The sequence below is a fragment of the Perognathus longimembris genome, chromosome 28 (assembly GCF_023159225.1).
Source record: "Perognathus longimembris pacificus isolate PPM17 chromosome 28, ASM2315922v1, whole genome shotgun sequence".
Lineage (NCBI taxonomy): Eukaryota > Metazoa > Chordata > Mammalia > Rodentia > Heteromyidae > Perognathus > Perognathus longimembris.
In genome coordinates this window covers 15,370,610-15,383,578 of record NC_063188.1, presented here as the reverse complement: position 1 = coordinate 15,383,578, position 12,969 = coordinate 15,370,610, and the positions used below count along the sequence as shown (strand labels likewise).

The following is a 12,969-nucleotide window of genomic DNA, read 5'->3' as shown; positions in this document are numbered from 1 at the left end:
CAGAATTCTTACTGGTACAGAAGGCATGCTGTGGCCATAAGTTTCTGGACAAAGGTTTATGTGTTAAGAATAGCCAAATGGTAGGTACTAATAGAGAGATATCAGCCTGTTGGAGTTCATGAGGGACTTTTTTTTATTAAATTATCTTTAAGTACTTGTACAAAGAAGTTTCAATTCAAGAAGTCAATTTATGAACAGAATGCATATTGATCAATGCATTCCTTCCATCATGCTCCTCCCCTTTATGGAGGCTTGTAATCACCTTTGCTAATACTCTACACAAAACAGAAAATCTGTGGCTGAAATAGTCACATCTGAAAGTGGGGAAGAAAAAGGCATGCTTTACTTCAAACTCATATATGAAAATAGAGCTGTGAAACCTACTGAAATTGTTTTAAGAAGGCAGAGAAGGAGAGGGGTAAGATAAAGGGAAAATTTGATCTGGCTACATTGTATGCATACATCAGAATACCACAATGAAACTCCTTTGTGCAAGTAACACATACAAAGAAAAATCGAAAAATCATTCACATTTCAATATACCAAGAACAAAAATATTTTTTTTGATTATCCTGAAGTAGTTATACAAAGGGATTTCAACTCAACATGTCAGTTTGTGAGGACATGCATGTTGATCAATGTCACATATTCCATAGTTCTACCCTCCATCTATCCTAACCACTCCCATCCCCTCAATTTACCAAGTTCCAGGAGAATAAAATTTAATAGCATTGATAATAGCAAAAAAAAAATGAAAAGAAAGTATAGTTTCACTAAATGGTCCTTTACGAGTGTTATTAGCACTTCAAAATGAACGAGAATCATAGTGTGACATTTGTGGGGATAAATGTCTAAATATTTTGCCCCAATAGAAAGACAGCCTTCACAAAGATAAAAAAGAAAGGATCAATGAAACACTAACTTCTACCAAAGATACCTGTGTTGCCCCTACCTAATGTAGTTGTTTTTTTTTAATGACTTCAGTGTAAAAGCCAAGAGAGAGTCATTTAAAACAGAGAATAGGGTGATAGGAAGATTGTTAAGACTTGTTGCCTATCAGGCCAGGGCAAAAGTGTAGAGATAGGAATTCACAGCATCTCTTCTTTGACTATTGCCCTAGGAAATGGAATAGAAATCAGATTTCTTGTGGTAGAATTCTACTTATCGACCTTAATATTTATTTTTTTTAAAGTATCAACCATTTTATGTCTACACATATTGGTGTTTGGAAGGAAAGACTATACTCTATTCCTTAACCATTCTTACGGTTATGTTTGACCCTGCCTTTAAGTTCTGATCCATGAGACACAGACTATTGTGTCTTTTTGTGGAACTTCTGTGAAATCTCCTTAGGAGGGAAGAGATATGTCCTTTTCACCTTTCCCTATTTTACTGCCTGGAATGTAGATGTGATAGCTGTAGCTTTATCAGCCATCTTGGGCCATGAGGCTGAGGGTTATGCCCTAGGGATGAGAGAGTGAAGAGCTAGAAGGAAGTTATATATTTGAAGCCAGTTCTTCACCATCTACCTACAAACGTCCATAAAAGAAAGAAAGAAACTTTAATCCTGGGTAGGTCATTCTTGTTGTTTGTTTTTACCTTACAGAGAACTAAATGTAAAACTAAGCAAGGTACCTACTAAATTGTGAAGGAAATTCTATTGCCTGAGAAACTTTAAGCCAGACTCCCCCCCCCCCAAACAAATCCCAAAGCATGTGATTTCTCCAAGCCCTAGGGCAGTCCTGAAGCCAGTGAACTCATACATACAGGAAGGGAGTTGCTCAAATGATGGAGTCCCCAGAAGGGAAAACTTCTGCAATGCCTCTTTTAAGAACAGCCAAGTAGAATAGCATCTGGCACTTACTATGCTATTCATTGGTAGCCTTTGTATATTGTGCCCATTGCTTCCATTTCCAAACACTTTTCTTTAGTTCTTCAGGTTGGAATTGGACCTTAGACATGAGTGAGATGGGCCATTTGCCTCTTGATAGATGTAAGGCCATGAAAAGCTACATAAGACCTAGCTGAAATGCCTGTAAATCACCGAAACATCTTGCTCTTTAAGATAAATACATTTGGGGTACATGAACTTGGGTTGTTCATTATAGGATACAGGTACATTTTCATCCATATCAGTTATAATTATGTCTTATTAGCTGCAAACATTTTGTAAATTGAAAAGACTCTTAAGTAAGGAAATATATTATTCATTGTTGTTTTATCTACCTAATATATATTGCCAAAATTTCTAGGAGCAACACTGTAGATTTTCATTAAGTGCTTTTTTTTTCCTGCCCTCTTTCTCATTCTCTCTCTCCTCCCTTCACTTTCCCGTTCCCTTCTGGCTCCTTCTCTGTCTAGGAAGTTTGAGTGGGAATGTCGTATTCCTGGTTCGAAGATTAGGCACTTAATCCTGAAATGTGAGTTCTCACAATGTTCCTTCCACTAGCTTCAAAAAATGGACATGTGGGGGAGGGGGCTGGGGATATAGCCTAGTGGCAAGAGTGCCTGCCTCGGATACACGAGGCCCTAGGTTCGATTCCCCAGCACGACATATACAGAAAAAAACGGCCAGAAGAGGCGCTGTGGCTCAAGTGGCGGAGTGCTATCGCCTTGAGCGGGAAGAAGCCAGGGACAGTGCTCAGGCTCTGAGTCCAAGGCCCAGGACTGGCCAAAAAAAAAAAAAAAATGGACATGTGGGAAAAACAGAAAAAATGAGAGAGAGGGGTGAAACTGTTCAAAAAGAAATAATATTCATTACCTGACCCCTCTGTATATCACCTATACAGTAAAAAGAAAGAAAGAAGTGGACATGTGACTCAAGCTAGGTCAATAAATCAGTCTTAAGAATTAGAAACTATTGATGGAAGTGAACTCTACAACTTGGGGGTGAAGACCGGAGGGAGGGACTGGGAGAGAATGAGGGAACAGATGACACTGTACAAAAGGAACTGTACTCATTACCTGACACGTGTACATGTAACGCCTTTGTATATCACTTCTATAATAACAATAAAGTAAATTAAAAAAAAAGAATGACAAACTGAAACTATTAGGACCAATGAAATCTCTTCTTTGGGATTGTTTATGTAGTTAGATGTAAAGATGGGCCACGACTTCCTCAGTCACAGAAGTAATGGAGAAAAGGAGAAAGACAGGTTTCTAACTTCAGTTTGAGCATCTACATACTGTTGTGCCTGAAGAGAAACCACCTATGAAGGTTTCAACTTTTTAAATATAATTGGTGTTTTTTTTTTCCCTTTCTTCTTTTAGTCTGGGGAATGAAACCCAGAACGTCAAACATGCTAAACATCCCCAGACCTATTCTCTTTCCTTAATCCAACTTATTGATTTGTTTTGGTTGCCACGTTTTCAGTGTTGTTTCTTTTTAATAACCTAATTTTATGGAGGGACAAAGGGTGAACAAATGCAGCAATGGTACTCACTGGACACTAGGCTGCAAATGAACTATACAACTTGTGGGTAGGGACAAGAGGGAAAAACTGGGAAAGAACAAGAAAAGGGGTGATAGTGTCCAAAAAGAAATGTACTCTTTATCTGACTTCTATAACTATAACCCCTCTGTCCATCACCTTTATAGTAACAATAAAAAATTAAAATATAATTTGATTTGTAAGGCTTGGTGAAAGTAGACCTCCACGTGGTTCAGGCAGAAGAGAGTTTATTAGGAAAAGCAAACCACAAGCCTGCATCAGATATAGGTGTGCAAAGTGGGAAGTGATAGCTGAGAGAGAGATGATACAGGGGAGGGTGAAAAGGAGGTGTGACCCAGGTGGATTAGGAAGTGATTTCAGAGGATGAGGAAGTGACTTCAGAGCTGAGGGACCTCCCACTGCTCCCACGTGCACCTGTGATCTGGGTTACAGGTACTGGGTAGGGACTTCTAGTGAGAGCAACCAACAGAAAACAAAGGGGAGGGGCCATTTTTTTCCCAGGCAGCCCTAACATTATTATTATTAAGGTGTTGTACAGAGGGATTACCATTCTATACGTCGGATAATGAGTACAATTCTTTTTTGGACAATGTCACCCCTTCCTCTACTCCAACTTTATTTTGAATTCTGCAACTTAGCACCAGACAAAAAGAACTCTGACAAATAGGCCTGTCCCATATTCTTATAATGAACCATACTCTCTACCCTGCTTTGCTTCCAGTAAGAATCAGTAGCTTGTATTTTCCTTGCTGCTGGGGATACTTTCCCCTCTCACACTTGTCTTATCTCCTTTTGAGCCAACCAGGAGAAACGAAACTACCATCACGTGGGTTATTGCTTATTTGATTGGCTGGTTTTTCAAGTATTACAGTATTTAGGGGAATTTATCGTAATAGTCTCAGAGGGAGAGGGAAGAGAAGTAAAGGCTTGGACATTAAAAAAAGAAAAAAAGAAAAAGCATAATGGGAGATGAGTTTGGAAAATGTACTGATGGGCCTAGGAGACCAAAGAGAAAGGAGAATTCTATTAGGAACTGTGATATGCATCTTTCCAGGTCTCTGGAGGATGTAACAGAATCACCAAAGAAAATGGCTTGGTAACAAATTACGTAGACTGATTCTACGAACTGAGCCTCAGTCTTCAAAGTGCCATTCTTGTCTTTAAGCTCAGCCTACAAGTCATGGAGCCATCTGCTCTTATTTTTGAATTATATGAAGACATGCATAAGAACTTAGTCATTTTAAGTATACCATATAAGGGTAGTAAGTTGTACAATGGTATTACATTGCACACTCCTCACCACCATCCACTTCCACAACCGTTTTTTGTCTTGCAAGACTGAAATTCTGTCTCCATTAAACACTGCACACCCTCCACCCCACAACTTCCCCTTCTGTCAGTCCCTGGTATCCACCATTTTACTTTTTGCCCCTCTAAGTTTAACTACTCTGTGTGCCACATGTAGAACTATACAGTACCTGTTTTTATATGACTGTATTACTGCACTTAATGTCCTCAAACTCATATAGCTTATCCAGTATGATACGATTTCTTGTTCTTTAGAGGATAAATGTGCATGTAAATACCATTTACATATATCCCATAGCTTAGGATTTTATGTATTCTATTGCTTGCAAATAGAGTGTCCACCCATTCATCCATCGTTGGACACTTGGGTAGAGTCTACATTTAATCAACTGTGAAAAATGCAGCTGGAAACATGGTATGTAAGTGTCTATTTGAGGTCCTGCTTTCAAATCATTTGAGTACATACCCTGGAATGGAATTGTTGATTCATATGGTAATTCTGTTCAGTATTTTGAGGAACCAACAAACTACTTCCCACAAAGAGGGTACTATTTTAATCCTTACTAACAAACCCTAGGCTTTAGAGTTTTACAAACCCCACCCACACTATTATTTTTCTTGTTAAAAATTATAACCATTTTAGTGGATGCCTAGGAATTGTGCTCATTGTGGTTTTGCCTTCCCCAATGACCAATGATGTCAAACAGCTCATGTATTTATTGGCTATATCTTCTCTAGAAGAGATATGATAATATCTTAGCATCTCCTTTGCCAGTTTTCCAAAAGATTTATTTCTTGTGGTTTTGTTGCATTGTACTATACTGCTTTTTAATCATCATGCGAGAGGATTGAAATACAGTAATACATAAGATGCAGACTTTGTCTGAAAATACAAATGAAAAGCAGGAAGTACAATTCTTCCTACTGAAATAAGGGAGGAGACTTCTTTCCATATATCCTTTCTTCCAACATTTCCTTGTCTATCCATTTCAAGCATATGTACATCTTACAATGGCTGAAGAAGGCTTTCTTCTAGTCTTTGAACTCCTGGGTGACATATTTTTGATATGCAAACACTGAGGGAACCAGTTCCATTATTTACCAGTTCACCTAGGAAGGTAAGAACCTAATGCCTTGGCGGGGAGGGGCAGGGAGAACTTGCTTCAATCCACAGAACTAGTTCCCATCATAAAGACATGAGAAAATTGTTTGCCCTCCAGGTACAGCCAACACAGATGACCTCTCCAATTAAGACTAAATTTTGTGTGACACAAGGAATTCTCACGTCCTCTTACTTGAGGACTAATGGATTGTGCTTACTTGGCTGTATTTGGAGGTGAATTTCCTTTGTTTCTCACAATCGTCTCTTAGCAGACTGCCTCCGATGAGATCTCTTTGACCAGACGTTAGTCAGATTGTTTGTTTGTTGTTGTTTTTTTCCAGAGCTGAGGACCGAACTGGGGGTCTTGCACTCACCAGGCAGGCGCTCTTCCATTGAGCCAAATCCCCAGACCCTAGTCAGGGTCTTAAAGAGTCCTCTTTCCAATGAGGTCCAACTTTTGTACTTCTACATTTTGAATGGTTCAATTTTATTAAGATCTCACTACGTAAATACTTCTTATATCTTTTTGATCCTGATTCATGACAGCTGAATTTCCTGCCAAGTAAATTTCCCACATTGCTTCTTAGCTAATAGAAATGAATAGATTTTGATTCCTTCGCTAGATTAGGTTAATCTACTCTCAGCTTAAAACAGTCATAACAAGATGGATCTCTGACTCTCTGAACCCCTTTCTAAAATTAAAACAGACCAAAGTTTTTTAGGGGAAAATGAGACAACATAGATAGGTGGAGTAGCAAGGAAATTAAAAATAATTCAAAATATTTAAAAGCCTAGATTTAGAAGTTCAATCAGAACCAAGAAATAATGACTGAAAGAGCAAGCTTTCCTCCCATCATCTTATCTTCTTCTTTTAGATGTTGCATAAACTTACAAATTCCCTGATTAAGGTAGATAAAGGGAAAATCTACCTCACTTTGGATGTTAGAAACCTACAAACCCTTTTTTAAAAAAATTTATTTATTTTTTTTTTTGGCCAGTCCTGGGGCTTGGACTCAGGGCCTGAGCACTGTCCCTGGCTTCTTCTTGCTCAAGGCTAGCAACTCTGCCACTTGAGCCACAGCGCCCCTTCTGGCCGTTTTCCATATATGTGGTGCTGGGGAATCGAACCCAGGGCCTCATGTATACGAGGCAAGCACTCTTGCCACTAGGCCATATCCCCAGCCCAACCTACAAACTCTTTGATGAGGTAGGGAGATGGCAAGTAAACGGGCATGTCTGACAAATCGAAGTGCCCATGCTTTGGATATTAGACCCACCTAGAACCCATGGTCTCAATAATTGGAAATTAGCAGTGTGATTGGGGTTTCCTGATGACATCATCCAATGGAGCTCCCACACTGAAAAAGCATAATGACAGCAGACAAGCATCATCACCTTCAATCTTCTTCACTCCCATACCCTGTATATAAAACGGAGATATTTTTGTCCTGATTTACTAAAATAAATCCTTGCTATTTTTTAAAAAAAGAGCTCCACTAATTGGTGTAGCCAAAATCCCTATTCTCAATATCTGATCAGGTTTCTCTCTACCCCCACTAAGTGATGTCTGTTCACCCTTTGCCTGTCTTCAGCAAGAATCCTACTAGGCCTGTTTAGTCAGGTGCTGACTCTTCACCCCTATGTTTACTCTATGCAATCCACTGACACCATCCCCTTCCTGGACCTTGGCTATAAATCTCCACTTTCCCTTGTTGTGATTAGATTTGTCCCTGCTCAGTCCTGATATCTGTTTTCCCCTACTGCAACAGTCCCTAATAAAATGTGTTTTTAATGCTTTAACCACTGAATAGTTCTATTTTTTCTTTAGTAAGCTAGAGACAATAGAAAGGAAAGACAAATCTAAAGAGCAAGCTTAAGACCACAGCACAGTGAGTGTGGCTGACCCTTGACCACCTTCTTGGACTATTTTTTTTCCTGAATGGTTTTAATATTCCTCTGCGCCCTCCACCCCCACCCCAATCTCATCCCAATGGGTTTCAAGATGCCAAGCATCTAGAATACCTCATGGCATTCATCACACGCTTGTTCTTTCTTTTTTGTTTTGTAGTTCTAGTACTTGAGTCTTGCATATGCTGGGTGAGTATGCTAGAACCCAGCTATAGCCCCAGCCCGTGGTCTCTAGCATTACCTGGTGTTCAGGTTATGGTAAATACTTGCTTGATACTATCAGTGAGGTCTTGCAAAACTGGAGAATGCCTATCAACACAAATACCTCAGGGACCTCAAGCCCCAAATTGTGACTGGTGATTGCCTGGATTTGTGCAGGTTCAGATTTTCCAAGCATAATCACCTATTGATGGATTTTGTTCACTTGAGATTTTAATAGAAACCAAGAAGAACCGAGACATTTTGAATGAATTACACACATTTATTACATTGCTAACAAAGGCACATCAATAACCACATACAATATACTTAGATAAGTAACACAGACACGTCTCTCTTTTAAGTGCCAACTTTTCAAGAACAAATGTGCAACGCTTCAGGTCATTAAAGCAAAAGGCAAAGTCTTGGTCCCAACCTTCTCCCTTACTCTCTTCATGAGAGCATCACTGATTCCTGATGGTTTCAGCAGCTTCTGTAGCAAGCCAATTGCACACATTCCTCATATTCCTTCTGCGTTCCCTCAAGTTCAGTTATTCATGAGCATATCTCTGCTTTAGCAGGCACTATCACCCACCTACTCTACGGGTTTTCACTGAACTCTCTTTGCCTTTGTACACGAATGCAATACATTATGTCACCTGTGGTAAGATACTTGCCTTCCTCTAATCAGAAAAGTCTGCAATTTCTTTCCTCCCACCTCCCGCCCCAGCCCCTCTTGTGTGCCTGCCCTGGGGCTTGAACTCAGTGCCTGAGTGCTTATTTTCCTCACAGCTGGTGCTCTACCACTTGTGCTACAACTTCACTTCCAGCTACTTTTTGGTGCTTAATTGGAAATAAGAGTCTCATGAACTTTCCTGCCCAAGCTGATGTCAAAACCCAGTCATCTGGGGCTGGGGATATAGCCTAGTGGCAAGAGTGCCTGCCTCGGATACACGAGGCCCTAGGTTCGATTCCCCAGCACCACATATACAGAAAACGGCCAGAAGCGGCGCTGTGGCTCAAGTGGCAGAGTGCTAGCCTTGAGCGGGAAGAAGCCAGGGACAGTGCTCAGGCCCTGAGTCCAAGGCTCAGGACTGGCCAAAAAAAAAAAAAAAAAAAAAAAAAAAAAAAAAAACCCAGTCATCACGTCTCTGTCTCCTGACTAGCTAGAGTACAAGTATGAGTCAATGGTACCTGGCAGAATGTCTTCCCTAGACAATCTGTGCCCCTCTTGTGATTTTTGCCTTGGACATCTGTTGACTTGGATATGCATCCTCCTTCCAGCATCTCTTACAAACCTTGCCCTACATCCTGTAGCTGTCCCTTCTGTCTAAAGTACCCTACATGGAGCTCTTAGCTTTTATCCCTACCCTCATACACCCACTGTCCTCTTGCATATAGAAGTATAAGCTGGGTACTAAAAGGAAAATTTGGACTGTCTCACTTTAATAAGGATTTCTAGTGGAGGAAAGAAGTAAACCAAAAAGAGTATGTGTGTTCATCTGTTGAATATTAGCAGTGTAGATCACCCCAGAAATAGAATTATACTTCAGACTTGTCAGTATGTCACGCTCTTTAGAGATACTCACCAGGGAGGTGGGTTCTCCTCCCTGGAATAGTGTATTGGCAGTATATATACTAGTCAGTATAGTAGCTTCATCATTATGTCAGAACTATCTTAACAACTACAATAGCACATGAATTTTTTTTTTTTTTTGCAATTTGGTCTTGTTGAAGTGGTAAATGACTGACTACAGCACTGCTCTGTAAGAATTTGATTGTTGCTCCTAAATGCTGAGATCCAATGACTAAAGTTTGATTCAGTAAAATATATGTCCTTTGTCTATGCATTTTGGCTGCCTGATTCTGGGCCAATGGAGAGTCACAATTTCCAGGGGAGAGACGACATATTCAACACTAATACTCTTCAACACTATCGCGTCATTTTTCTCTTAGACCTCAGCTATGACCCACTTATCTATATCTGGAGATGGCCAACAGGGAAGTTCTGAAGGGGAAAATTCCAGATCTATCTGAGGATGCACGTCTGATAAGTTGTTGCCATGGGGCTCCAAGAAGCCTGGAAATTACCATGAAGAATGAATAGAAGGCATCAGAAAGGCACTGAGAAAATAAACTGAAAAGTACCCGAGAAAAACTTGATCGACACCTAGTTTTGTCTTCCTGACTGATGGAAACATCAACTGTTCATTTGGATGAGAGGTGGAATACACGCCATGAATTATTACCCAACATGCAGCAGCTTCAAAGAGAAAGAATAAACTGGATTCTGACCTCTGGTCAATATACTGAATTGGTTTTAGTGTTGGGATTATCAGACTCACAGGAACACATACAACACATCAAAGGGCTTAAAGTTGGCTTATCAAGAAAAGTCAAAGTAAGAATAGCCTTAAAAATAGTAAGTAAGGTAGGGCACAAAGAGCAAGGGAGATTTCCATGGTACAGCTGATACCAGAGAGGAACATAGCCTTCTCTTTGGGTCTTGCCCCCATTATAGACACATGAATAATACTTTACTTTGTCATAACTTCTGAGCCAAACTAGGCTTATCTCAGTTTTCTATTAGCTCAACTATGGAAGGATGATCAACGTCAACAAGTTCCGGGTTGTTTTTGTGGGGTTCAGAACTCTGGCAGAATAAAGTTTTATTATGTTACACTTGTTTTCTTGGTGATCAGAAAGGATTCCCAGGCTGGTGCTGGTGGCTCAGGTCTGTAATCCTAGCTACTCAGGAGGCTGAGATCTGAGGGCTATGGTTCAAAGCCATCAGGAGCAGAAAATCTGCAAGTAACCACACAAAAGCCAGAAGTGGTACTGTGGCTCCAGTGGTAGAGCACTATCCTTGAGCACATAGAGGCTCAGTGACAGCACCCAGGCTCTGAGACCGAGTCCTCCAACAACAAAAAAAAGGATTCCCATTTCATTCCTGTGCCATTCTGGGAGATAAGCAGGTTTAAGTGACAGAAAACATTAGAATGGGAAAATTCGCACATTTCATTGTCCTGAAACCATTTATGTCCATCTAAAGAAGGAAATAAATAGCTTCACCTTGAACGTGCAGGATATAAATGAATAACTGGCACAAAGAAACTTCAAAAATTTATCTCTGACCATGCGTTAGGGTTTCTGAGGCACAGTTGAAAACAGCAAACATGATCTTAAAACTTTACTTTTCTTTTGCTATATGTCTCTCTGTGTTAGTCACTCCTATCTTACAGGGATAATACAGCTACCACAAACAATATGTCATCTATAGAATTCAGAATACTGAAGATATTTGGAAATAAATTTACTATGTTTATAAAATCTGATATTAAGCGAAATCACAAATTTAATTTTTTTTTTTGGCCAGTCCTGGGGCATGGCTTCAGGGCTTGAGCACTGTCCCTGGCTTCTTTTTGCTCAAGGCTAGCACTCTGCCACTTGAGCCACAGCGCCACTTCTGGCTTTTTCTATATATGTGGTGCTGGGGAATCGAACCCAGGGCTTCATGTATACGAGATGAGCACTTTACCACTAGGCCATATTCCCAGCCCCCACAAATTTAAATTTTATATTATCATTATTATTACAGCAGATATTCTAGAATATAAATAGAGGCTATCTGAACTTCTATGTGAATATGGATTCATAAAAAATAAGACATAACCAAGGAATTTTCATGCTTTATTAAAAGAACAAAAAATAAAAGAAGTAGCATACTAAAATTGGTTACATGATGCACATTTCTAAACACAAACAAGCAGTATAGCACTACAACAGCAAAAAAACAGAAAAGCAATGATGTGCAGTTGAGGGAATGAGCTACTATATTTTGAAAGCAAAATATTATGAGCATAGTTCTCATACATAGTATTTTGATTCTTCAATACATATTGTAACAGGGTAATCATTTTCTAATTGTGGGCATTTTTCTTTGCTCTCTTGTCTTTCACTGAGGACTTTGAACTCAGGACCTCACACTTGCTAGGTGGGTACTCTACCAGTGAGCCACTCTTCCAGATCAATTTTAGGCATTTTTAAATTTCCATTTTCTACCAATTTTCTATATTTGAAATTGTTGCTAGATGATTGCATAAAGTTAACCTTTAAAAAGTGTACACTCAGATGTCACCTTTTTAGTTAAAATTTTAATTTATAGATGGGCATGGTGGTATAACCCATTATACCACTTTGTACCACTTACTTGACATGAGAGAATTAGATTGCTTGAGCTCATGAGTTCAAGAACAGCCTCAGCAATACAAAGAGACACCTCTTCAAAGGAAAACATGTCCACATCCCCCCAAACTGACTTACTTCAAATGGCTATAATGTGAAACATGGCAACTATTGGCTCATTTTTGAACAATTAAATCAGCAACCATAATAAAAAAGAAAACATAAAAATGACATGATGGTGGTATATCATTCTCTCAACTGCTAGACACAAAAGACACAGCAGCAAAATAATTTGGTTTCTTTCATCAACAATTAGCATGTGCATAAAGAATAAAATTTCAAAACCATGCAGCTCTATGACAGATACATCTTTAGGTTGTGTGTTTGGGAGGAACAAAGACTACTTAGTAGCAGGCTTTGTTTGTCTATTACAGAGGTATTTTTAAAAATAGTATGATATAGGTGACTAGTGAGAATTCCTTCAGTATCTACAAAGTTTGGAGTGATACAGTTTTTTTTTCCTTTTAGGTATAACAAAATTGAGTATAGTTTCTACATACACACAGAAGTTCTCAGACAGAATCCACTTTTTGACTATTAATGACTAATTTCCTTACAGGCTAGAAATGGAATTAACCAACCTACATCCTAATATAGAGGTCATTTTTGTGGCCTCAGTTGAACCCATTGCTTACATTTCATTCTGTAACTTGTTCACATAAAAACAGTCAGCATGCACAACAATGCCACACATTCCTTGAAGTTCTTGTGGGATGCTTTGGGGGTCTTTCTTCTAATGTTTTACAAATGATT

At 39.3% G+C, this 12,969-nt stretch overlaps 1 protein-coding gene across 1 annotated transcript in view; it reads right to left on the bottom strand.

The window, feature by feature from the left end:
- Nucleotides 1-250: 250 nt before the first annotated feature.
- Mbnl3 (muscleblind like splicing regulator 3) overlaps nucleotides 251-12,969 on the bottom strand; it is a 117,812-nt gene continuing 105,093 nt past the window's right edge. The window contains exon 11 of the transcript XR_007209323.1: nucleotides 251-262. The gene's annotated coding sequence lies outside the window, so the exon portion shown is untranslated. The remainder of the gene's footprint in view (nucleotides 263-12,969) is intronic.